Here is a 27,874-nt window from a genome sequence, read left to right as displayed (position 1 = left end):
ACAGAGGCAACTGTGTCCATCATTAATTAGTGATTCCAGGACATCACAAAGCAAGCCAAAGCCAAAGATGTGGAAAACACTGAAACCTCAGACTGTGTGGAGATGATGCACACATTCTTGACTCTCCCCCAGGGAAGGGCAAAGAATGACACGGTCTGCTCCCTGACTCAAACTCCTGCAAGTACCTCCACACATCTCGGGGATGCACAGACATTAGTAGGACGACAACCCCAAGCGGAACATCTCCCAGTTCCGGAACAAAAGACTGCTCTGTTCCAGCAGTGAACCGATTCTTCCCTGTTGTATGTACAAGGGAAGGTTGGCCCTACTTTCCTCTCAAAATTGCTCAAGCCTCTCTAGAGACCGTCGGTCTCACGAGATAGACCGAACCCTTGGGAATTCTTGCTCTTCTCCGAGTGAAAGTCAAGTTAGAATAGCAGGAGTCGAGAGATCGACCTAGGATGAGCAGGGAGGCTCGGAAGGAGCAGACAGTCCAGGAAGGCCAGGGCTCAGAGACACACAGTTGGTATTCTAGATGGAGAAGTCCATCCAGACCAGACTCTCCCCAGGAGTAACTTGACCTCTAACTCACAGGCTGACATCAGTGACAGGAGAACCAGCACTACTAGGAAAGTGGAAGTAGGAATTATGACCGTTTTGGTTATTTTGGACTCAACTGCTGCCTGATGGACTAACGTCAACAGCACATGAGGGCTGAGCACTATCATAGCAATTTCCTGTTCGTCACAGTGACGTCACTACCGTGAAGCTCCTGCCAGCTGGGACACCTAGAAGCCTCATTCAAAACATGAGCATTGCAGGAATCCCCGACTACGTTCTCTTATCTGTAGCATCATCTCCTCTTGGTTCTAGACTGGGCTAACACCAGCTTTCAGAGTTGATCTCTATAGGTAGAGGAACGTAACTAAAACCCAATTCTCCCCCAACCAGGCCAGACTGAACAATGGGCTTAACAGCACAGTAGTGGATACAATTAGTGTTAGACAAAAGGTCAATACCCATGAGAACATTTATAAGACATACAGCTGACTGCTGATGCTGCTCCAAAGAATAAATATTTCTACGCATGTTATGGAACAATCCTGTATTTCTAGTGCTTAATAATTACATTAGTATTGCAAACTAGCAACCCTGGCTAGTATGTAAGAACCCAATGGGCAATCTCCTACTGGCATATCTGTTACTCCATAGCTCCCCAAAAAACTTGGTCTGACATTTTTAAAAAATAAACATTCTCTTCCTGAAATGTCTCCTCTTTGCAACTGCACGTGTGTGTGTGTGCACGTGTGCAGCAAGTGCGAAGACACTGTGAATTTTAAATATACTCCGAGATTTGAGGCGAGACTCACCTATAGGTATTCGTTCTTCTGGTTCAAAGCTAACACCGCCTTTGGGGATTGTGTGTGAGGGCATCCAGGATTCCGTGTTCTTGGTTTAGAGCCGCTCAGGGCCAGTCATTGCCCACCAATGACTTCCTGCCCCTCTCTGCCAGTCCCCGACGGCATTCCCAGTTACCCAGCGCTGCCTCTCCTGCGGCAGGTCTCAGCTACCACGTAAGCTTTAGACAAAGTCTGGAAGGCGACAGCCTCTTGGGGAGGACTTCACCAGTGGGCTCCTGGAAGTTTTCATTGCTTTACAGGAGCAATATTGCCTAAACACTGATTTTTTGCATGGGACAGCACAGACTATGCTGGGTGCAGTCACACTACATAATTCCCCACGTAAGTACCTTTGGGCAGATGAATGTCTTCACGCCTCTGCTTTCCCTCCTGTTATTGCAATGATGTGTGTATGTAAAGAACTTAACAGCCACGCCTCCTGGCACTGGGGGAGAAACTATTTGGCTGATTGCAAGAGTCTTCAAACATGTCTCCACCAAAAAATAAGCAAATTGTGCAGTTAGTAAAGGAGAAAAAAAACCTGCTTCCAGAATGCACCATTAGCATCTGTATTTGCTGCCTTCATATTTCAGAGGAAGCCACTAATCTAATTAAGCTGGACATTGCTCAAGTTTGAATTCCTATAACATCAATCTGCTACTAATTATGGTTCTTGTCATCCGTTTCCCAGGAATAACAAATATCCTGTGGAAAAATAAGTGGCTAATAAGACTGGGAAAAAGCATATAGATGCCCTTGTTTTGCTGAGCTGTTAACTTTACTATAATGGAATAGTCAGTGACAAACAAACATTGAACTGCAAGTTCTTGTTACTACTTAAGAAGTGTATTCTTGAACTACTAAAAATTACAAATGTAAGTTCAAATATCATTGTCAAGTCATTTATTCTCAATCTTATATTTTAAATTTTGAAAAATGTTGCTCGTGTTCCAGGTATCTTTCCCCAGTATGATTTTTTACAAAGGTAGATGCTCAACTAACTCCATACGGTTTTCATTTTCAGAAATACCATTTTTGATTGTTCAAAAGTTTCAACTGAGCTGCATCAAAGGAATCCATTTTGGTTTCAAATACAAGGTGATTTTTTTTTTGGTGGATGGAGGACTTTTCTTGTAATAGGAGCCAGACAATATCACTGTTTAGCAGGCTGGTTGTTCTAGATTTCTTTTAAGCTCCCCTTATTTCACTTGATCTTGTAAATGTTTCCAACTATCTAGTGAAAAAAATTGATCAAACATGCTTCATTTATAAAGGTCATATCAGAAGCGTTCATGTATTTTTTTAAAAAAATCTGATGTTAGAAAAGTAAGAATGAATGAGAATATAAGTAAGGCATGATAAACCTGTAGGTACTAAGAAGGGATCAAGATCTGATTCAAGAGGCCAACATTGTGGCATAGGTTAAGCTGCCACAATGGCATCCCATTTGGGTGCTGGTTCAAGTTCCCAGCTGAGATCCCTGCTTATGTTATCTGGGAAAGCACAAGATGGCCCAAGCGCTTGGGCCTCTGAACCCACATGGGAAACCAGGAGGAATCTCCTGGCTTGAGCCTGGCCCAGCCTTTGCTATTGCAGCCATTTAGACAGTGAACCAGCAAATGAAAGAGCTGTCTCTCCCTCTCTGTATACCTCTGCCTTTCAAATAAATCAATCTTTACAAAAAATCTGAGAAGCAGGTGCATGACCTACATAGCAATCACTTCTATGTATAATGAACATGTGTACTGTGCGACGGGCAAGGCCAGGTGCTGCAAGCAGGATGAAGCAACACACAGGTAGGCTCTGTTCTCATGGAGTCTGTGGGCCATTCTCAGACTGCCACAGCACACGTGCAGACATCACTAGCAATGCGTGCCTTTACAGCAGCTGGACACAGCTGGAACGTCCAGAGGTGTGATGAAGTGGTCTAGCATCACTGAATGGGATACGGAATGGCTCAGTATTATTGGCCTTGCCTGTTGAGTTTCATGTGGCAGGATCTAGGTACTGGTCATGGACAGGAGGCCACCTATCAGTTTGTTATGAATTGGAAGCTTTTTTTTAAAAAATCCAGTTCTTACAGATGATTTGAGAAGCACTAATCTAGTGTTTTCAAAACATTATAGATGGGGCCAGCACTGTGGCACAGTGGATTAAGCCACCACTTGTGAAGCCAGCATTCTGCGTGGGCAAGGGTTTGAGTCCCAGCTGCTCCACTTCCAATCCAGCTCCCGGGTAATGCACCTTGGCCCTTGCCACCCACAGGGGAGGCCCCTGGGTGAAGCTCCTGGCTTTCAGCTGGCTCAGCCCTGGCCATTGCAGCCATCTGGGGAGTGAACCAACAGATGGAAGATCTTTGTTCTGTGTAACTCTGCCTTTCAAATAAATTTTTTTTAAAGATTAAGAAATGCATTATAGAAGGGAGAGGGGAGCAGGGGGAGAGGGTAAGAGAGAAAATTTAACTCCAACTGTGAAGATCTGGGAAAGTCTGGTGAGGGAATGATTCTAAAGCATGGACTGAAACTTGAGAGGGAAAGATCAACACAGGGAGAGCCGTGGAAGCAGGGCAGTGCAAGGATGCCCCCAGCCACTTGGCTTCACAGTGAGGGTGTGATGTGCAGTCAGAGCAGGAGTGGGATGGGGAAGACCCCTCTGTGGAGTTCTGTGGTAACAGCTACTACAGGGCATTCACTGTGACACAGGAGTCAGGGTTTCATTTCCCAGAGGTCGCCCGAAATACTTCAGCATTTCTGAACACAGCAGCAACACAGTAGACATTCCCATCTTACAGATGTTGCTGCTTTTACCTGAACTCCTTGCAACACTTCCAGGCTGGAGGCCTTTAAGGGAGGCAGAGAGCTGGCAGAAGGAATTCGAAGAAATAGCCTTCCTGGTGTCACTTATTAGTCATCTAGGTGAACTTCCGCAAATCTCAACTCTTCCAGGCACTGAAGCATAGTAAACCAGATCTAATCACGTAGGATTAAAGTGATTTTGAAATGTTTTTTCTTAGCTTTACAGTGACAGAGAACACATTCTTCCCTTCCAAAGCTTTGATTAAAGAAACATGCAACCGATATACTAAGTAACTGAACACTAAAATGTCAAGAACTGTCACGGAAGGCTGCAGGAGTGGCACCTTCTCTTATTTCCGGCTTCCTATAAAACTACACCTGCTCTTGTCACGTGTGCCTCACTGAATTTCTGTGGGTCACAGAAGGCTTGTGACCGAGCTGGGGTCTTCTTCAGCACCGAGATTACCATCAGTGTATCTTCTAAAATCCAACTCGGAGCAAAAAAGTCTGAAACTTTGAGGGTAGAATTAGATAAGGCTTTAACGAGTAGAGAGAGGCTCCTGAAATATATAATCCCCACAAAAACAAGCACCGCTTTAGGATTTCACTTGTTTGGCTGAGGAAATATCTAATTAGTCTTCTATTTCAGGTTTCAGAATAATGTTTTGGTTTTTTGTTTGATTTATTTGAAAAGCAGAGCGACAGAGATAAAGTTCCTATCTGCTGATTCACTCCTCAAATGCCCACACAAACCAGGACTGGACCAGACCAAAGCCAGGAACCAGGAAGTGTATCTGGGCCTCTAGCATGGGAGACAGGAACCCCAGTACCTGAGCCAACACTGCTGCCCCTCAGTGTGCACACCAGCAGGAAGCTGGATCAGAAGTGGAGATGGGCCTGGAACCAAGGCACCTACTATGGGACATGGGTGGCCCATGCACAGCTTCACCTGCCGCTCAACATTTGTCCCCTCGCAATGTTATTTTTGTCATGTGAGAACTACAGCACTGTGAAGACACCGTTGTGCTAAACTGAACACTACACATTTAGAATTGGACACATTTGCAATGGAATGCTAACCCAGGATTGCAAGTCACTGATTACGATGCACTGAAGCACTGATTTCTCAACTGAGGGTAATTTTTCCCTTCTCAGAAGACACATTTGGCAGTATCTAAAGATAGTTGTCTTGACTGGAAACATATACAAGGGATCTTTACAAGAATCGATGGAAAGCGTGAACAATGAGACACATATGCATGGATTCCAAAAACATTTGTACCATAATGAACCCTTGTTACAAATGTCTGAATAGGATTTAGTTTGAGGCTTAATAAAGGGTAAGACATCAGCTTCGACAGAGCCCTATCAGGGTAACAGCAATTCTACTAAAATTGAAGAACAAACAACAAATGATTGTGAAGCTGGGGTAGGAGAATGCTGAAATCACTGATGCTTTGTAAAATGTTTATGGAGCCAGGAGCTGGAAGGAAATCAGGAGTTTACAGAAGGATAACTTGTTTTGTAAAGACAATACTGAAGATGAAGCACACCCACATCAATTTCTAAAGAAAAAGTTAATCTTGTTTGTGCTCTAATTGAAGCACACTGATGATTGACAACAGAAACAAATGTCAAAAACAGACATCGCAACAGGTCGATTCACACAATTCTGGGTGACAATTCAAAGTGCAGCAAACTTTCTGCTTTGGGGGTGTCCAGTCTGTGGCACCTACAACAGCTGCAGACATGGGCCGCTCCTTCAGTGAAGACTTTGAGTGGGATCAAGGTGCTCAGGCATTTCTCGAAGAACTGTTAAGAGAAGAAACCTGACTTTGCCAGTACGATCCTGGTAAAGTCATGGCCAAAGCAGTGACAGCTGACATTCAGGTGGAAGTGGTTCAAAGCTACAGAACAAGGGGTCATGGTAATGGGTTTTGGGGTGCTCGAGGGATTTTGTTTGTTGACTTTCCAGAAGGCTGAAGCGTGATAACATCTGCTTTATTGGGAGTGTTTGGAGAGCGTTAACCAAAGGTTTAGCAGAAAAACCCTGGGAGAAGCTTCAACAGTCTTTTATCCACCATAGCAACGCTTCTACTCATTTCCCTTAGCAAACAAGAGAGCTCTTGTGAGCTGTCTGATGGGAAATCATTAGGCATCCACCCTACAGCCTTGATTTCGACTCGCTTATTTTTATACACAGAAGATCTCAAGCTTACAATTTTTTTTTACTTTACCATGGTGCTAAAGAAATAAGCACTTAGAAACCATATTTCCAATTTTAAATTCTGATCTTCTCTTGGGCTAGCGATATGCGGTCTGATACTTTTTTCTGATGCTGGGCAGCAGGAGTAAGCACAGCTCCCAGCCAACCACTCAATCAAGAGGAGAAACAGGCCGTCGCCACGGCTCACTAGGCTAATCCTCCGCCTTGCGGCCCGGCACACCGGGTTCTAGTCCCGGTCAGGGCACCGATCCTGTCCCGGTTGCCCCTCTTCCAGGCCAGCTCTCTGCTGTGGCCAGGGAGTGCAGTGGAGGATGGCCCAAGTGCTTGGGCCCTGCACCCCATGGGAGACCAGGAGAAGCACCTGGCTCCTGTCTTCGGATCAGCGCGGTGTGCCGGCCGCAGCGTGCCTACCGCGGCGGCCATTGGAGGGTGAACCAAAGGCAAAAGGAAGACCTTTCTCTCTGTCTCTCTCTCTCTCTCACTGTCCACTCTGCCTGTCAAAAAAAAAAAAAAAGAGGAGAAACAGCTGACACTTGACAGGGTGCTATGCTGCTAAGCTCCAATATCCGGTTGGCAAGGTGGAGTTGACACGTTTTAGACTCAGTGTTTTCAGTATATCATTGGTTTATTCAGACCTAATTCCATTGCAAGTGGAGGAGCACCTGTGAAGACATTCATTACTCCACACATCCTCTCGCCACCACTCCAAGAGCAGCAAGTAGGACAAGGACAGTGGTATCACAGGCTCTTGAGAATTGCACAGATACAAACCCAACCTTCCCTTCCCCCCCCCCCCCCCGGGCCAACTTTACTCTATAAAACATGTATATTTGCTTATTGGACTATCAGCTGCCTGTTCCACTACAATTTTATGTTTTTTAAAAATTCATTCTATTTATTTGAAAAGCAGAGATAGAGAACTCCTATTCATAGGTTCACTCTCCAACTGTCCACAGCAGCTGATGCTAGGCCAAGCTGAAACCCAATCCACTTCTGGTATTTGAGCCATCACCTGTCTCTGTCCCTCCTCATCCTATGCCCCTCCCCCAAGGATGCTCATTGGCTGGGAGCTGGACTGGAAGCAGAGGCAGGACTTCAGCCCAAGCATTTCAATATGGGATGTGGGCATCCCAGTTAGCATCTTAACCTCTACAGCAAACACCCAACCCACACTAGAATTTAAGACAGATGTGAACACAAATTTTGTCTTGTATTTATTAGCTGAATATATAAACATATACCTTCTCCCAAACAGCAAAGTCATTGCACAATTGCAGACTCCCTTTATTTTTTTTACACCTTACTGGAGACCATAGGACACACTTACAACTACTCCTGGTCTTTCACTCTGTACTATTTCACCATCTGACCTCTGTCACCCCTTCAACTCTCCCTCAGATCACGCACCTTTGCCCTCTAGCACCACTGGCCTTAGTTCAGTTCCTAGTAAGCTCCATGCTCCTTTCTACCTCAGGGCCTTTGCAAAAAACACCCATTGCCCACCCCAAACCCCTTCCAAATTCTTTGGTGAAAGGGTAGATGCTTGAGGCAGCAGTTAAGTTGCTGCTTGGGATGCCCACATCCCACATCAGAGAGCCTGGTTCCAGTCTGGGCTACTCTGCTTCAACCCAGCTTCCTGCTAACGCATGCAAATGACGGCTCAAGTAACTGGGTCCCTGCCACCCACAGGACAGATGAATCGACCTCAGAGCTACAGACTTCTGCCTGGCCCAGCCCCAGCTGTCGTGAATGAACCAGCAGGTGCAAGATCTGTCTTTATCTTTCTCCATTTCAAATAAAGTGAAAATTTAAAAATTCTAAAAACCCAGGCAAGGTGTAATTCTTCCATTTTATAGTCTCATAGTTCCATGTTACAGTTTTCCTTACTTTCCATCAGACTACTTATCATATTTGTAAGATGCATTTGAATTAGTGTGTGATCAATGTCCCCCAAACACCACCCTGTTTAGCTGTAGGCAGAACCCACACCTTCCTGTTCCTCAGTACCGTCCAACATAGTGGCTGTCCCATAGCAAGTGCTCAAATGTTTATAGAATGTATAAGTGAATTATGTTTCTAGGAACATAATCTGATACCAAATATGTGAATCCATGTCACACCACAGGGCACATATTAGTCGATGCTTCATCAAAACTTTTCAGCTAAATGATGGTGCTTCAGGAAGTTCTCAGAAAATAGAATTGAAAGTTTATTTTGGTGCAAAGAACCATGACACCCATGAATATGAGGTATCTCCCAAAGTTCATGGAGATGTATATGAAGAACAAACAGCATGGATTTCAACATTTTTTGCACCAAAATAAACGTAGTTCTTCAATGCATCTTCTGTAAACTTTGAGACCCCTCAAACATGACATTAAGAGAGCTTGTCGTAAAATTTCTGCACAACGACATGCTCTTTTTCTGCATGCTAGCAAGACAACTGGTTTACTCTTGTTTTTCCCCCGAGGTTATTAGCTATTTTGGCATTAGGGGTAGAAACAACTCACAGGGAATCCATTACTCAGATGAGCAGTGCGTGTCTGCATGTCTGCATCTGAACGCATTTGGAAGCTTCAATTTCTGTCTGGACACTTTGTGTCTCCTGCTGTCAGTCTCCAAGATAATCTCTGTTCAGCACTGTTCCCGAACGAATGGGCGTCTATACAAAACAGGTGGTGCCCACCTCCATCCCACCATAGAGGAGAAGAGGGACACCCCCCCCCCCTCCACCCCACCCCATGGAAGAGCGAGTTCCCAGGCTAAGACATTAAAACAGTTTTCCATTTTTAAGAGGAGGGGGAAAGAAGTCTAGCAGAGAAAACCGCAGAGAAATGCAATTCCAGGTACCATCCTGTAACTGACAAACTGGTCACATAGGGAGCCCCCGAAGAACAACATGGATTTCTTGGAGGTCTAGACACAACAATCCTGGTTTATGAGAACTAAAACACCACCAAACAGGACGTCTGCAATCATTACAAACCTGGGGTCTATTCATGGACTTCATTTGTAAGTCATTTCTCCGCGAATATCTTTGTTACCTATTGCTAGCTTCATCTCTGCCTCCAGGCCATTTTCACCAGAGTGTCTGGGATCCTTGAACAAAATTCCAGAATGCCCAGGAAATCCGCTCAGCATTTCCTGACTTAGGCCATGCTTTCGGAAGGTCACACTTAGGAAGTGCATCTCTGCCAAGGAGGCCATCATCTGCTGCCCCCTCTGATGCTCTGTAAGAACAATAGTCAAGCCAGGAGTGGCTTCTTCCTGTCCCAAGAGTTTCTCTGCCAATTTCACATCACCCGCCCTTGGGTCTGGCGATGCTGTGAGTGTGTGCAGAAACTCCTAGGCCTCTCCTCACTCAGAACCGAAACACATCTTGTTTATGCTCGTTTTAGATGGGGATCTACAGAAAAGAATCCCCTGTTCTTGAGAACAAGGGCACAGATGAAGGACCTGGATGCTGGACAAGAGGCAGAAACAACCAGCAGGCAGTAGACCCCACACCTCCCAGTCAAGGGGAAGGCCTCTTCGGTCTGATCAGACTCGTGCTTCCCTGTCTGCAGGCAAAACTACCCATTCTAGGCGCTCTATTCTCATGTCACAAACATGCAAGGAATTAACACAGTGCAGACCGCCATGCCTCGGCTTGGGGTATCCACAAGTAGCTTAACTAAAGCAGCCCAAGAAAGAGCTTCCCAAGCAACTCACCCATTCCCAATTTAACTGCACATTCTCCTTGGCATCCATGAGGAATACAATAGGATTGAGTCTTTATTTTCAATGCCATGAAGGGGGGGAAAAACCCATTCGATGTTGCTTAACAAGACTTCAACTATTTTATTGCCTTCTGTTGATCTCATTAGGGTTGGCCTACCAAAATTAGAATAAAGATTTTTTCACTTTCACTTTCTTAGTACGTCCCCATGAGCCACGTCGCTTGTCTTCTACTTCACTAAGCCACAGAGACTGAGTGAGGGGAAAGGAAGGGGCATGGGAAAGAGCAACGTACGCCGAAGAGTCCCTTGGCATCTATTCGTCTGCCTTCCCTCCCTCATTCGCAAAATACAACAGACAGTTTTTATTCTTACTCTCATTCAATTTCCCCATTTGTTCTGCATACAAAATCAGTTGACCAAGTAAAAATTAGATTAACAGTCATGCCTTGTTTCTAAACAAGCACAAAAAATATTACAGAGGTCTGAACCATACTACCTTGTTTAAAAGTCTCGGCTCGTTCTTATCTGAGGCCATTAGCTTTGAAAACTTCCCCAAACACTCATATCCCAGCATATTTCCTTTTCCTGAAAAGCCAATTTCCTAAATGTTCAATGAGATGGCTTTTGAGGCTCATATCAATGAATTAGCAAAGTTATAATGCTCCATTCTCAATAGGAAATTCACTATTTCTGGTGCTGCTGTCCTAACTATGATGTAACAGATTTTCATAACAATGTTTTCCAAACTAAAAATCATCCTATCTACTCGCTGCACAATCTCTCTATTTTCTCTACCAAATGAGCAGATTTGGAGAGTTCAGAGGAGCACACATGAGTATCATGCCCCAGCAGCACCACCCAGGAAGCAATTTCTTACTGATCATTGTGCATCTCGTTTCTCTGCTTGACTTTGTTTCACTAAAATTTGTACACTTAAATGAAGTTTCCATTTCACCAGTCGCCATAGACACAGGAACTTAAAAAGACGACAAAGAGCAGATGAACCAACAGCCATCTTTTCAGTAACATACACATTCAAGAGTTAAAAATGGAAAGGATACCCCAGGGCAAAGTTCTAATAGCAGATGGTAAACCAGTAGTTTCTATTGACCCAACGCAAACAGAGAGACACACCACCACCTAACTGATGTCTATCACCTTTGTATTTTCATTGATAATTTACACCATTTCGAACCCAGGCATTGCAAGAGATTGAAAGAGTAACTCACGGTTGGCAGTCCCTCAGGGCCTTTCTCGGAGCGTGCCTCCTGTTCCAGCCCAGTGTATCACCAGCACAGCCGTGGCCCTGCAACTGAGAGGGTCCATCATTAGTGAATATCTCACGGGAACATTTGACAGCTTAGTCAGAAGTTTAGGCGAGTCTGTTACTTTGACTTCTTCGGCAGTTGCCTTTGCAAACAGGAAACAGGAAGCACATCTACAAGCTCACTCCCATCTCTTGGCTTAATTGGTCTTTGGCTCAAAGTACTCAGGGGTGAGTCTAGCACCATATGGTTAATAGGCAGAGTCCCCCAAAGGGCAGGAATCAGGCCTTAGCATTTCACAGTCAAAGCCTTTGTTCAGATGCTGCCTAGGCAACAATTACAGGGAGCAATAAGCATTCTTCATTACATGCAGGCTTCATGGCCTCAATTCAGGAAGACCCGTACACTTCAAAGTAGACTCATGTCTGTTAGGATAGACACATCTACCCATACATATGCCAATTTAAATATTAGTTAAAAGTATATCACATGTATTTTTTATATATATATATATATATATATCATTGTTGTAACTACTATCTGTTAATAATAATTTCCCCTAGTACATATATAGGAACCATCACTTAGGAATCTGTTGGTTACAAGTAATAGAAAACCCAACTCTAATTCACTTGTAAAATACATGCAAAAATAAGAACATTTCATTGGTTCATTGAGCTAGATAGAAAACTCCAGAGGTACATTGTTTTGGGGAAAGCAGAAGTTTGCTATATGATTTGATTCTCTCACTTCTCCAGGCATGTGTGTTCTCTGTGAATCACTTAACCCTCGGGCTGCTTCCCCTCTCAGTGCAAAAAAAAAATGGTTAGAGCAGTCCAAGATCATGCACCCATCTTCCAAGGGGATGGCCGAGCTATGATGGCAATGCCAACCAGAGTTCTGAGGTCACTGAGTTGGTCATCATGGAATCAGTCACGATGCTTTGGGGGTCTCCATATGCTAAATAGCCAAAAATAATCAAGGCTTATCTCTGGGCTGAGGATACGGTCTATCTGAACAAAAACCACATGGAGAGATGTTCGGAGTGCTTGAAAGGGAGAAACAAATATTGGGAGAAAGAATCAACCAACGTCCACCACCAGAATGCTCCATGATGATCTATGTGGTATTTGAGATTGTGCATCTATGCAAATGACAGCCCCTGGGTTACCATTACCCGAGAACATGTTCAGCTTCCATGGACATGGGCTACCCATGGCTTTACATGTAGTTGGATGTCTCATTAACCTTAGATATGCTGAGAAAATAGTCCCACCTGTGTAGTACTGACATCTGGTCTCTCATTCTGTCAGCCAAGCAACCCTCCCAGCAATGGGCAAGCATCCCTGACCGGAAGTTTGGAGCAGGGCAGGCGTGGCAGGTGCTCCGCCAGGCCTCCCTCCCCATATTCTTTACAGAACCTTCATTTATCTTAGGGCAAGAATTTGCCATACTAAAATGACAGCTAAGGCTGGTGGGCAGGTAGGGCAGTTCTGGTCCAGGACACATAAGCCCAAGCGCCTAGGTAGACAGCCTGGGAAAACTCTTTAAAAGGACTCATGTTTTGTTCTTTGCCCTTTCTCCTCCTCAAGCCTCCAACAAGGCTAGAAGCATGAAGATGGATGCCCATGCTGTGAAGCACAAGCTGAAAGCAGCTTGCCGGCTCCTGGGCCAAGATACGGTAATAAACACTGTCTGGTTAAGCCACCGAGAAGGGTTCTTGCTACAGTCTGCTGAACGTAATCCTAACTGACACAAAGCAATTTAACCATGGGGTAAAGACATACACGAGTCTCTCGACCACCTGCCCATTCATATTCCCACAAAATGGCCTTGGCTCTCCAGAAACAGAACCTGTCCTCTGCGTGCTTTAAATGTATGCTTTGTTTCCTCTCAACAAATAACTTGTTTCAATGACCTAGGTCATAGTTCAAATGGTGAGAGGAGGGTTTTTCTTTTGACGTTTTCCACATGTAACTCAAGCACTTGCAGAATTGCTCAAGGAAGAAATCCTTGGCTGGCAGTATGGATAGCAAGGATACAGAGGGCTTGGAAAACAGTACCAGAATGCACTTAGGTAAGAGGAATGAGCTCTACTGCCTGGTGGCACCGAAGGGTAGCTACAGCCCACACCCATTTATGTAAGAACTAAAGCACCTTCTGAAGGTGCCCAACACAGAGAAATTCTAAACATTTGGAGATGGAAAGGCCAGTGATGGCAATTTCATCATTACACACTATATTGCATGCACTGAATTATTGTGTTAGACCCTATTACTATGTACAAATATATAGGTCAATTAAAAACTTTTTAATAAAAATAAATTTTAAGAAAAGAATGCCTTGGCTAAGGAAGCTTACATTTCATTGACTTTTTTTTTCAAGGCTACCTAAGGAAGAAGCACTTATCTCGCCAAATCTTGCAGGGAGAAGGGGGTGGGTCTTGACTTTCTGATTCCCTCAGCTATTAAAAGGTAACAGAGCTCTCACAAACGGTGGAATGTCTTGCTGAGTCAATAGCCAAGATGGAACCATCCCCAAAGGGCAATTCCAGGAGGATTAAGGATTTAGTTGTGAAAAGCAAAAGGTTTAAACTTTTACAAGAAAATATAGGAGAGCATCTGTCTGACCTCAAAATGGGAAAGAGGTTCTTAACACACAAGAGCACTAACCATAAAAGGAAAGATGGGTACATTTCCCACTACTAAGAGCTTCTGGTCATCCAAAGGTACATAAAGAAAGCAAAGACCCAACTCACACCAGAGACAAAATTTACTTCTGTTCATTTTATGTGTTGCATTCAGAGGATAGAAAGAACTGTTACAAACTAGTCTGAAAAAGACAGTGCAACAGAGACTAGATGAGCAATAGATCTAACATGCATCTCACAGGAGAAAAACATGAATGGTGAACGGACATCCGAGGAGATGAGCAGCCTCATTTGTAATCAGAAAGATGTAAATCCAGCTGAATGTGGGAGTAGAAATTGACATTTGAGAATGATTTAATCTTAGCTCATGAAGCTGAACGCTCACACATCCTCCATCTGAGCAAATAATTGCCATCAATATGCTCTACACTTTGAACGATAGAGTCTGTTCCAAAATTCATGTTGAAATCTAACCCCCAACATAGAAGAAGTGTGGCCTTTGGGGATTACGGAATCACGAGGGCCCTGCCTTCCTGAATGAGACTGGCATCCCTACCCACGGGCTCCCAGTTGGAGGGAGTGTGCCCCTCCTGCCACGTGGGGGACCACCCTGAAAACAGACACCAGGCTTCACCAGACACCAAGTCCACCGGTGCAGTGATCACAGCCTTAGCACTATAAAAGAACTGACTTATTTATAAATTACCTGGTGCCAGGTACTGCCTCATAACACCACAAATGGACTGAGAAATCTGGACAGATTCCGGTATATTTGCATAGCAGACAAGAAAAAAGTATTCCTAACAAGGAACTTTACTCAAAACATTGAAAAGATTTGGGGCCAGTGCTGTTGGCGCAATAGGTTAATCCCTGCCTGCTGTGTCCATATCCCACATAGGCACCAGTTCGAGACCCAGTTGCTCCTCTTCCAGTCCAGCTCTCTGCTGTGGCCTGGGAAGGCAGTGGAGGATGGCCCAAGTGCTTGGGCCCTGCACCCACATGGGAGACCAGGAGGAAGCACCTGGCTCCTGGCTTCAGATTGGTGCAGCGCTGGCCATAGCGGCCATCTGGGGAGTGAACCAACAGAAGGAATGCCTTTCTCTCTGCCTCTCCTTCTCACTGTAACTCTCTCAAAAAAAATACAAATCTTAAAAAAAAAAATTCAAGATTTAACACAAATGCCCGTAAACAGGAAAACAAAGAAACAAGCCAAGTCACATTCATGCAACAGAACATTAGACAACAGGGGAAGTCAATAAATCATCGCTGCATGCAACACCTTAGGTGAACCTTAAACCTAACTCATGAGATAGCAAGTCAGTTACATATAAATAACTCTGCAGTACAGCCCCAAAGCAGCAATACTGAAATGATCTTTAAAGCAAAACTATATGTAATTTTCTTGCAGTTCTGTGTCACTTTAGCCTATGCACGGATTCACGGGACTGTGGTAAAGCTGCAGAAGTGTCCCACGACCACACAGCACACCATCCTACTCCCATTTTATAGGTACACTCATCCTTGGGCCCCTGGTTCCTCACCCTGACAACCACTAATTGTTCTCCACCTTTCTAATCTTGTCCTCTCCAGAATGCTAAGAAAAAGTCATACAGAATGCGGCCTTTTGATTTCTTTCACTTGGCATAAAGTCTTTTTTAATACACCCAAGTCGATAGACGTATCAACATCTGCTCCTTTTCATCACTGAGTAGCACTCCACGGTATAGAAGTACCACAACCTGTTCAGCCACTCAGCCACTGTAGGACATTTAGTTTGCTTCCAGTGTGGGGCTATTACAAATCTCCTGGGGACACTTATGTATAGGTCTCTATGCATCCAAGTGCTCATTTCTCCGGGATAGAGGCCCAGGAAAAGGACTTCTAGGTCATATGTAAGCATATGTTTAGTTCTTAAGAAACTGCCAGATTATTTTCCAGAGCGATTTTGCCATTTTAACGATGGTAATGTATGAGAATTCAGTTTTACCATATCTTTGTCAACATCTAGTGTTTCAGTAATTTTGAACTGTTCCAATGGGAGGATAGTGCTGATTCATTAGGGTCCTCATTCCCACTTCCCTAAGAGCCAGTGAGGCTGAAGTCTTCCCATCTGCTTGTTCGCCATCTAAGTATCCTCTACAGAATGTCTTTTTTTACACATTTTCCTCACTCCCTGGTTGGACTACCGTTTTTTCCTAACTGTTGAGTTTATATTTTTTATGTGGTCCAGATATGTGTCCTTGGTCAGGTATTTGTTTGCAAATATTTTCTTCCCAGTCAGGAACTTCTCTTCCCATCCCCTTAATAGAGTCCTTCATGCAGCTAACACTGCAAATTGGGATCGAGTCCTACTTGCTGATGTTTTTCCTTTTATAGATTGTGCTGTTGGTGTTATGTTTCAAAATTCTTTTCAGTTTCTTAAAAAATTAGCTGCTTGATATAGGTAATTATATTATTTGGAAACTTGTTGGTCAGTTCCAGCTTTTTGGCAATTTTCCGATAATCTTTCCATTACAGATTTCTAGTTTGATCCCACTGTAGACATAACAGATTCTATATTTAAATTTATCAAGGTTACAAAATATCAAAGTAGGCCATTCACCATGTGAGTGCTTGAAAATAGTGTCTGTTCTGTGTGGGGGTAGATCCTAGGAATGCAAATTAGAGCCAGGTCATTGATAAAGCTGTTTCCTCGACTATTGCTAATTTTCTTCCAGTTGCTCTGTCAGAGTTAAGAAGTATGTTGAGCTTTCCAACTCAAATTGTGGATTTGTCTATTTCGTTCTCAGTTCTATCAGTTTTATTTATGTATCTTTTGGATGTCTTGTTTTGCACTTATTTAGGATTTGCATGTAAAATTGATGTTTGCTATATCATTTTGGTGTATTGACCCTTTTATCATTATGTAATGTCACCCTTTGTTCCTGGTAATTTTCTGAAGTCTGAAGTCTTCTTTATCTTATGTTAGTATAGTTATTCCTGCTGTCTTATGATTAATGTTAATATGAACAATATTTTCCAGATCCTCAAGATGGCAGAACAGGGAAAGGACATACCACTTTAGGCTAGGAGAAAATAGTAGCAAAAAAAGTGGAGGGAGGGTGTTCTCAGAGGAGAGTTGGAAAAAAATCTGCAGTGGAAATTCTACAGAAGAGGGACACCATGGATCCTACAGGCCAGCTTAGAGCAGAGAGACATAGTCCATGTCTTGAAAGAAAAAAAATTGTCAACCAGAAATACTGTACCCTGCAAAGCTCTCATTGATGAATGAGGGTGAAATAAAGACCTTGCTTAACAAACAGAAACTGAAAGAATTTGTCACCACTAGTCCAGCATTACTAATGATGCTAAAGGATGTTCTATATACAGAAACACAGAAATATAGACATCATTAGGGAAAAAATATGCAGTCAGAAAATCTCCCTGCTAAAGCACAAAGGAAATCCAAAGCAAGCAATAGGAATATTTATGGAAAATGGCAGGGCAAAGTTATTACTTATCAATAGTCACCTTGAATATAAATGGCCTCAACTCTAGTTAAAAGAAACAGATTGGTGCATGGATTAGAAAAAAGGACCCATCTATTTGCTGCCTACAAGCAACAATCCTCAACGACAAAGATACAAGCAGACTGAAAATGAAAGAATGGAACAAGATATTCCATACTAACAGAAACGTAGAAAGAGCTGGTGTAGCCATCCTAATTCAAACAAAATAGACTGTAACACAAGAACTGTTAAGAGACAAAGAAGGACACTATGTTATGATCAAGGGATCAATTCAACAGGAATATGTAACTATAATAAATGTATACGCACCCAATTACGGGGTGCCTGGCATTTTAAATATTTAAAACAAATGTTTAAAATTTTAAAAAATGTTTGTCTTCCTTTGAATACATTAACAATATGATAGTAAAAGAGGACTTCAACACCCCACTTTCATCAATGGATAAGTCAACTAGAAAGAAAATAAAGAAACAACAGAGCTAATCAACACATGAATCAAATAGGCCTAACTGATATTTATAGAACCTTTCATCCCATAGTTGTAGCATATACATTCTTCTCATCAGTGCATGGAATTTTCTCTAGGATAGATCACATGCTAGGTCATAAAGCAAGTCTCAGCAAATTCAAAGTAATTGAAATTATACCATGTATATTTTCTGACCACAATGGAATTAAGCTGGAAATTAACAACTTTATCTCTAGAACATATGGAAAGACACGAGAACTGAAAATGCTCCTGAATGAAGTAGGTCATAGAATAAATCAGAAGATAAATCAGTTTCTGGAAACGAAGAGGACAAAACAACCTACCAAAACTTATGGGATATAGGAAAAGCAATGTTAAGAGAGAAGTTTATAGCAACTGGTTCTAACACCAACAAATTAGAAAGGCACCAAGTAAATGAGCTATCAATGCATCTCAAGGATCTAGAAAAACAGAAAACCAAACCCAAAACTAGTAGGGGAAAAGAAAATTAAAAATAAAGAAATCAATAAAATTGAGTCCAAAAAAAATTAAGAAGCAAAACGAAGAACTGGTTTTTGAAAAAACAAAATTGACATACCATTGGCCTAACCAAAAAAAGAGAGAGAGAAGACCCAAATCGATAAAATTAGAGATGAAAAAGGAAATTAACAGACACCACAGAAATAAAAAGAATCAGAAATTACTACAAACTGGAAAACCTAGAAGAAATGGATGGATTCCTGAACACATACAACCTACCTAAATTGAGCCTTGAAGACATAGAAAACCTAAACAGACCCATAACCAAGATGGAAGTTGAATCAGTAATAAAGGCCCTCCCAACAAAGAAAAGCTCAGGATTGGGTGTCTTTCACTGCTAAATCCCACCAGTTTTTTAAGATTGTGTTTATTTATTTGAGAGGTAGAGTTACAGACAGTGAGAGGGAGAGGCAGAGAGAAAGGTCTTCCTTCTATTGGTTCACTCCCCAAATGGCTGCAATGGCCGGAGCTACACCGATCCAAAGCCAGGAGCTTCTTCCAGTCTCCCATGTGGGTGCAGGGGCCCAAGGACTTGTGCAATCTTCTACTGCTTACCCAGGCCATAGCAGAGAGCTGGATGGGAAGAGAGGCAGCTGGGACTAGAATTGGCGCCCAAATGGGATGCAGGCAGAGGATTAACCTACTGCACCATGGTGCCAGCCCCAATCCACCAGTTTTTTGAAGAAGAACTAATTACAGTTCTTCTCAAGCTACTCAAAAACAGTGAAAGGGGGGGAATCCTTCCAAACTCCTTCTATGAGTTCAGCATCACTTTAATTCCTAAACTAGAAAAAGAAGTAACAGAGAAAGGGAACTATGTTCATCAGGGATATTGATCTATAAACAAAAATCCTCAACAAAATACTAGCTAATCTAATCCAACAACACATCAGAAAGATCATTCACCCTGACCAAATGGGATTTATCCTTGGTATGCAGGGATGGTTCAACATCCACAAATCAATAAATGTGATACATCACATTAACAAACTGAATAAAAACCATATGATTATCGTAATAGATGTAGAGAAGGTATTTGATAAAATACATCCTTTCAAGATGAAAACTCTATGCAAATTGGGTATAGAAGGAACATTCCTCTACACAATCAAAGCAGTTATGACAAACATACAGCCAGCATCATGTTGAATGGGGGAAAGTTTGAAGCATTTCCACTAAGATCTGGAACAAGACAAGAATGCCCACTTTCACCATTGCTATTCAATATAGTCCTGAAGTTTTTAGGAAGAGCCATTAGGCAAGAAAAAGGCATTAAAGGGATACAATTGGAAAGGAGGAAGTCAAATTATCCCTGTTTGTGGATGACATGATTCTATATATGGAGGAAGCAAATAACTCCATTAAGATAAAGTACCAGGATATAAAATTGACACACAAAAATCAATAGCCTCTGTATACACCGAGAATGCCATGGCTGAGAAAAAATTTCTCAGACCAATCCCAATCAAGATACCTAAAGAAAAAAACAAATACCTTGGAAATTTAACCAAGGATGTCAAAGATCTCTACGGCGAGTTACAAAGCATTAAAGAAATACACAAAAAATATGGAAAAATCTTCCATGTTCATGTATTGGAAGAATATCATCAAAATGCCTATACTACCTAAAGCAGTTTACAGATTCATTGCCATCCCAATCAAAATACCAACAGCATGCTTCTCAGTTCTAGAAAAAGATTCTAAATTTCATATGGAAACACAAGACCCCAAATAGCTAAAGCAATCTTATACAACAAAAAACAATACCAGACTTGAAGACACACTATAAGGCAGTTATAAACAAAACAGCCTGCTACTGGCACAAAAATAGATATCCAGGCCAATGGAACAGAATAGAAACTCCAGAAAGTAATCCACACATCTATAACCAACTAATCCTTGACAGAGGAGCTAAAACCAATCCCTGGAGCAAGGACAGTCTCTTCAACGAAGAGTGCTGGGAAAATTGGATCTCTGTGTGCAGAAGTCTGAAGTGAGATCCCTACCTTATACCTTAAACAAAAATCAACTCAAAATGGACCAAGGATGTGAATCTATGACCTGATACCATCAAATTACTAGAGGAACATTGGGGAAACTCTTCAAGACATTGACATAGGTAAAGACTTCCTGGAAAAGACCCCAAGAAGCACACAATCAGAGCCAAGATTGACAGGTAGGACATCAAGTTAAGAGAGTGCAGAGGAAACACTTAATAAACAGGCAACTGAGAGAATGAGAGAAATTATTTGCAAATTATGCAACTGATAAAGGCTTAATATCCAGAATCTAAAAGGAGCTCCAGAAACTCAACAACAAATGATCTAGTTAAGAAATGTGCAAAGGACTTGAACAGACACTTTTCAAAAGAACAGATTCAAATGGCCAACAGACACATGAAAAAATGCTCTGGATCATTAGCCATCAGGGAAATTCAAGTCAAAATCACAATGAGGTTTAACCTCACCCCCAGTTAGAAGGGCTCTCATACAGCAATCAACAAACAAATGCTGGATAGGATGTGGGGGGAAAAGGTACCCTAATGCACACTGCTGGTGGGAATGTAAACTCATGCAGCCATTGTGAAAGGCAGTAAGGAGATACATCAGAAAGCTGAAAACAGATCTCCCATATGACTCAGCCACCCCACTCCTGGGAATTTACCCAAGGGAAATTAAATATAGTACCCCCATGTTTATTACAGCTCAATTCACAATAGCTAAGATATGGAATCAACCCAGATGTCCATCAACTTATGACTGAATAAAGAAGTTATGGTGTACACACACACATACACACACACTGGAATACTATTCAGCTGTAAAAAAAAAAGAATTAAATACTGTCTTTTGCAACAAAATGGATTCAACTAGAAACTATTATTCTTAGTGAAATAAGCCAGTCCCAAGGAGACAAATACCTTGTTTTCCCTGACCTGTGGTAACAAATTGAGTACCTAAATGTATAGGAGTGAAAATGACATTTTGAGCTGTGATGATTGTTTTCAGTCCTTGTCTCTACTATTGAGGAAAAGTGTTTTTTTTTTCCTTCATACTATTTGTTGAACTTAGTGTAGGGTTAACTTTTCTAAGTACAAAGTAAACCAAAAGCAGATCAATATAAAAGTTAAGAGAGGGAATAGGAAATATAAGGAAGGATGAGAGTGTGGGCAGGAGGGAGGGTAAGGTGGAAAGTACCATTACCTTCCTAAATCTTTACACATGAAATTTGTATATCTTTTTTTTTTTCAGGCAGAGTTAAACAGAGACAGAGAGAGAGAAAGGTCTTCCTTTTCCATTAATTCACCAACCAAATGATCACTACAGCTGGCACGCTGTGGCCAGTGCACTGCGCTGATCCAAAGCCAGGAGCCAGTGCTTCCTCCTGTTCTCCCATGCGGGTGCAGGGCCCAAGCACTTGGGCCATCCTCCACTGCCTTCCCAGGCCACAGCAGAGAGCTGGACTGGAAGAGGAGCAACTGGGACAGAATCCAGCACCTCAACTGGGACTAGAACCCGGGATGCCAGCGCTGCAGGCAGAGGATTAGCCAAATGAGCTGCGGCACTGGCCGAACTTTGTATATCTTAAACTTCAAAAATACCAAAATATTTTTCACCTATTTATATTGCTATATTTTAAGGGATTGTCTTGTACACAGCACATATTTGGGTCTTCTTAAATGTATTGTATTGTCTTAGTTTTTATATTTAGCCAATTTATAGTTATATAATTACTGGTATGTTTGCAGTAAAGTTGGCGTTTTCATTTTTTAGCATTATGTAGTTGAGACATTTCTTAATTGCATTTTTATCTATAATGTTTTAAGTATCTCTGTATTGCTCTCCATGGTTTTTCTCCATATGGACATTAAACACATATAACTCAAAATGTATTCCACCAATGAAAGTAGAACCTTACCTCCCTTCATATACATTACTAACCCTCACTGATAGAGCAGTTTTCTTAAAATTTCTTCTACATCCAGTGAGAGTCCCATCATAGAGGGTTATACATTTTTACTTCAATGAACAACTTACAAAATTTGAGAAAAAGCTTATTGTATTTATCCCTATACTCTTTGCATTATCTTTTTGATCTTCCAAGATTCTGTTTTTTTAGTTTCCTTTTAGTCTAGACAACTTCCTTTAGCTATTTCTTTAGGGTAAGTCTGCTAGTGAAAAATTCTAAGTTTTTATTTGAAAATATCTTGTATTCCCCTTCATTCCTGAAGGATATTTTCACGATGTACAATTCTGGATTGCTACTTTTTTAAGCGCACTTGTGGTTTACATGTTTTCCTAAAAGAAATCTCTCATTGTCATTGTGTTCCATTTATTGATGAGGTACCATTTCTTTTGTTTGCAAGATCTTTACCTAGCTTTCTCTTAGAATTTTGACTATGGTATTCTTAGGGTGGATTTCCTTGGCTTAATCCTTTTTAGGGTTTCATGCAACTTCTTGATTCTGCAGATCAGTATCTTTTATGTAAAGGTGGACGTATTCCAGCCACTGTTTCTTTGAATGCTCTCTATGCCTCGCCTGCTTCCCCGTCTCGTTCCAGGATGCTGAGACACATGTCAGGTAACTTTTATATCCCCACTCCTTCCACTCTTAGTCTGTTCTCCCTGTTACTCAGATTGGACTTGTAAATAGAAAAAGTACTCACCAATTCTCTGTCCCCTCCCTATCTGCTGTTGAGAATTACATTTTTATTTATGTTTTCCTGGAAACGGAGAATTATAGTAAGGTAAAAAGGAATGCAAATCAATGCAACACATTTCTTCTAAGTTGCAAAAGGAATTAAGTCCTTTTAGCTTGTTGAGCCATGAATACATTTGATCGATAGGCAAGGGATCCAATAACCACGCAGACTGATGCGACTCATATTTGGAATGGCTCAGCTTCCAAACAGGCTGGGAGCTCCTCCTCAGAGCAGGGCAGCTCCTCTGGGCACGGCTGCCCCCAGGAGCTGGTGCCAGCAGTTGAGGCAGGACAAGCAGGGCTTGAGTCCCAGCCCTGCCTCACCCTTGCTCTAACACCTCAGCTCTTTAAAATCATGGAATAATTGCATGCATTTTTCCCCCTCAGAGACCTTTTATTTAAGGAATACAAACTTCTTTTCCATGGCATCGGCTTCGTCCTGACCTCTGCTGGTTTACCTGGCTTCTGACCCATTTTTGCATGCATTATAGGATTTTGTGCACGTATCCTGCCCCAGCTCTTCAGCAGACTGGGTCCTTGACCTATCTCTGCCCTCTTCCTGGTGGAGATAGGAGAGGTTGACTGTGAACGGCCAGTCTCCTCTCCCCCTCTGAGGTCACCAGCTGCTCCCTGTGTGTGCTCCTTCCATCCCAACCCCAGCAGGTGGAGGCAAGAAGAGAAATGGGTGGGAGGACAAACAAGTCTGTTCCATGGCTGAAAAGCTGGATAAATACTAACAGCAAACACTAAAAATAACTAGACAGCAGCAGTCTACTTTTAGGAATCTCACTGGAGCCTTTGTGTCGGGGGCGAAGAGTGGGTGGAGAGAGGGGGCTACGGAAAAGGGGCTTGGCATTGTTAATGTTTCCTGGAGGCGGCAGCCCTGAAGAGCTTGCCTAGGCAGGAAGCATCATCCCATCCGTCCCTGAAATAACTTTTTCTCAGCTTTATCGGGCTTCGCAGCTCTGCAAATGGCTCCCTCCCTGTGCTGCAAATGGCAACCCTGCTCCTGCCAGCAGCGAGGAAAAGCAGCTGAGAGCTTGCAGGTTGTTCAGTTCCCCAGTCTCGCCCTCTCCTGTTAGCAAAGTGCCTCATCAGCTTTGGACCCCAGCTGACAGACAGAAGGTATTAGGGACCAGTTACAACTCCTGTACATTCATAAGTCCCTGGTCTGCTGGGTGTGACATGGCAAAGCCCTTGACACCAAATGGCACAGACTTGATGGTAGAGATAGCAATTCCAGCCAAGGACTTCCTCGTGCTCCCCAAAATGCCTTCTGCTGGGCAGTCCTGCTGCCCCCATGATCTCACTCTCAGACGCAGATCTATGATCCTGATCCTTCCAGGGTCAGTCTCCAGGCTTAAGAAATCAGGACAGAGCAGGTCTGTTCAATTCTGTGACTTTCCCTTCCCCAAGAGAGTAATTCAACAACACCATGGATCGACATGGATTGTGAGAATGAGAGGCAATTGTGAGAATGAGGTGAAGGAAATAAATTTTCCCACTTGGATGAATTCAACACCTTTGAGCTCCTCATCCTATCAGTCCTGTGCAATCAGCAAAGAGGGAGCATCCGGAGCCCAAATCTTCCCTCCTGCTCCCCTAACCCGCCTTCACAGCATGAATTCCAATAGCTTGTCCGACAGCAAGAAGAAGCAGCCTTCCAGCCCCTTCCCTTTTCTCTCACTTCTTCCTTAATGACTGTGATGAGGCGGGAGCAGCCTCCACGCAAGGTCAGGCCCTCCACCCATGTCCCGATTCTCCCGCCTCCATCTCTTCCCAGGTCTTCAGGAGGCCGACTGCCTGGGCTCCTTCCCCATGGCTAGCAAACACACTCAGTCTCCCTCATCCTGCAGTACTGCCCCTTCACAATCCATTCCCCAGCCTTCCCCACTGTGCTGCATAAAAGGAGGATCCACACCGACTACTTGCATCTCTCTGCCTTTATTTACTGCTTACCCAGACTCCATCTGCTTTCTGCGGGGTCCCTACCGATCTCCAACTTGCCAAACGCAACTGCCTCGACCTTTCCTGCTCAAGCTTCCCAAAATTCACTCCGCCACGTGATTCCAGGGAAGTACAACACCCTGGCTTTCCTGGGACCAATCCGTCCATTCCTATGTACACCCACTCTCTCGTCTTCTGACCTGCCCATCGATGAGGGCAATCCCATAGGCTACAGTTGCCAGATTTAGCAAATAAAAAATGTTAAACACCAAGTTAATTTTCAATTTCAGATCAATGAATAATTTTTTTAGTGTATGTATGTCCAAAATTTTGCATGGGATTTTTTTTTTTTTTTTTTTTTTTGGACAGGCAGAATGGATAGTGAGAGAGAGACAGAGAGAAAGGTCTTCCTTTTTGCCGTTGGTTCACCCTCCAATGGCCGCTGTGGCCAGCACATCGTGCTGATCTGAAGCCAGGAGCCAGGTGCTTCTCCTGGTCTCCCACACGGGTGCAGGGCCCAAGGACTTGGGCCATCCTCCACTGCTTTCCCAGGCCATAGCAGAGAGCTGGCCTGGAAGAGGGGCAGCCGGATAGAATCCAGCGCCCCAACCGGGACTAGAACCCGGTGTGCCGGCGCCGCAAGGCGGAGGATTAGCCTGTTAAGCCACGGCGCTGCCTGGGATATTCTTATATTCAAAATGTTATTCTTGGTTGATCTGAAGTTCAATGTTCACTGAGTTTTTTTTTTTTTTTTTTTTTTTTTTTTTAAGATTTGAAAGAGTTACAGAGAGAGGAAAAGAGAAAGATCTTCCATTTACTGGTCCACTCCTTAAACGGCTGGGGCTGTGCCAGGCCAAAGCTGGGAGTCAGGAGCTTCTTCTGCAACTCCTATGGGTGTAGGGGCCCAAGCACTTGGGCCATCTTCCACTGCTTTCCCAGGCACATTAGCAAGAAGTGGAGCAGCCAGGTCTCAAACCAGAGCTCATATGGGATGCCAGTGTTGCCACAATGCCAGCCCTGGCTGAGCTGCTTTTTATCTCAACCCTACCATACTGATCTCTTCAGAACTCATCTCTTCCGACTTCCTCCCTTATTGACTTGTACGTCTATGGAGCATTTTCTCGTCCAACTCCAAACCTCTAACTCCAGCACCCTGTCCATCTCCCTGTGTCTCCCCGGATACATTCCTGTTCTCCCCTGGGTCCTTTCCAGCATCTCCAATCCATCACATATAAAACCACATTTATCATTTCACCTCCAGACCTGCTTCCCTTCCTGGACCTTATTTCTGTTCCTACTTCCTCCTGTCTCCCAAACACCTCAACTCCAAGTCCAGGAGCCCTCCTTCATCAGGAGGCTAAGTCCTGCCTGGTCTCTCCCAGCCACCACTCTCAGATTTCTCTTTCCATTTTCCTGGTTTCTGTTGACCAGAGGCCTTCATCCATTTCTGTGTTGCTACAAGCCATGCCAGGCTACTGCACTGCCTGCTGTGTAGTCTCCCCGCCCCACCACTCAATCAGTACCCTAAGTAAGGCACTACTAGGATATGCCACTTCCTTAGTCAAGGAAGCTCCCGACTGGCCACGGGTTAAACCTCAGGTTCCCTAGCAGCATCGAGGGTGCTCTACAAGTTCACCTTTCTCCTTTTGCCTCCCTTTGGTCTCTATGCAAGCAGAGCCCAAGGAACCTAAGAACACAGTACCTAGGGTTTCCTCTCTTTGCTCACACTCAGATGTCCACTACTTTCATGCAGTACCTGCATCAGACATTAAATGCTTGCTCAATTCATGAAGTTAGCTGAAAAAAATCAACCACGGAACAGACTTGTTTGTACAACCAAGCAAATGAATGCAATTTTTCCCAAACCCATTTGCTTTCTTACTGCTGATTATGGCTGGTGTGTAATCCACAGAAGTAGCTCATGTCTGTGATGCCAGGTTGATATGGGGTAGCCAGGTAGGGAGCTGGTTAGGTCGAGGAAGGCTGGGATTCTTGCCTGCCCTGCTGTGTACTTATCCCTTCACCTGTCAGCTTGATAGGCCCACCTCCCTAGGCTATCCCTGCCGTCTCCTCTGGGACCAGGAAGGAGAAGACACCATGATGATCAAATTCCAAATTCCACGTGGAGGTGCCATAAAGATCCCTGAGGGTTCCTTGCACGCTCACACCCCACCCTGTTTTAGTCAATTAAGACACCACCCCCATCCTCATCAAAGATGCACAATGCAGGAGAAGCCTCCTCTTGACCCTGACCGTTCTTGGAGCTACCACTCAGCCTTCCTTTCTCTCTCTCCACCCCTATAGGCAACATTCCGGGCCTCTCACAAGAGATGCTTGTCTGTGTGGGGTGGCCCACACTCGCCATGAGCTGTGTCTCCTGTTCTCACCTGTGCACTTGGAATTCTTGTCTCTGGGAGACAAGAACCTGTAATGAGGAAGGTACCGAGGTCCGTATCAAAGTCAATGCAGGACTTGACAAGACTCCAACAGGCACAGGCAGATACAGACCCCACCGACCCAGTGCCACCACCCTCAAATGAGTTTTTAGACTTTTTAGGTCCCTTCCTCATTTTCCCCACTCCTTAGAGGTGGAAGGTTGCCGTATTCTTGGTCCAAGTCCTTACATTCTGTTGAAAAAAATCTTACCAAAAA

At 43.4% G+C, this 27,874-nt stretch overlaps 1 protein-coding gene across 1 annotated transcript in view; it reads right to left on the bottom strand.

The window, feature by feature from the left end:
- NCALD (neurocalcin delta) overlaps nt 1-27,874 on the bottom strand; it is a 310,833-nt gene that overhangs the window by 183,892 nt on the left and 99,067 nt on the right. Inside the window, exon 2 of the mRNA XM_062188166.1 lies at nt 11,371-11,453. The gene's annotated coding sequence lies outside the window, so the exon portion shown is untranslated. The remainder of the gene's footprint in view (nt 1-11,370; nt 11,454-27,874) is intronic.

The sequence above is a fragment of the Lepus europaeus genome, chromosome 4, assembly GCF_033115175.1.
Source record: "Lepus europaeus isolate LE1 chromosome 4, mLepTim1.pri, whole genome shotgun sequence".
NCBI classification, from domain to species: domain Eukaryota; kingdom Metazoa; phylum Chordata; class Mammalia; order Lagomorpha; family Leporidae; genus Lepus; species Lepus europaeus.
The sequence above is the reverse complement of the archived record's forward strand: the minus strand, read 5'-3'. Positions and strand labels throughout refer to the sequence as shown.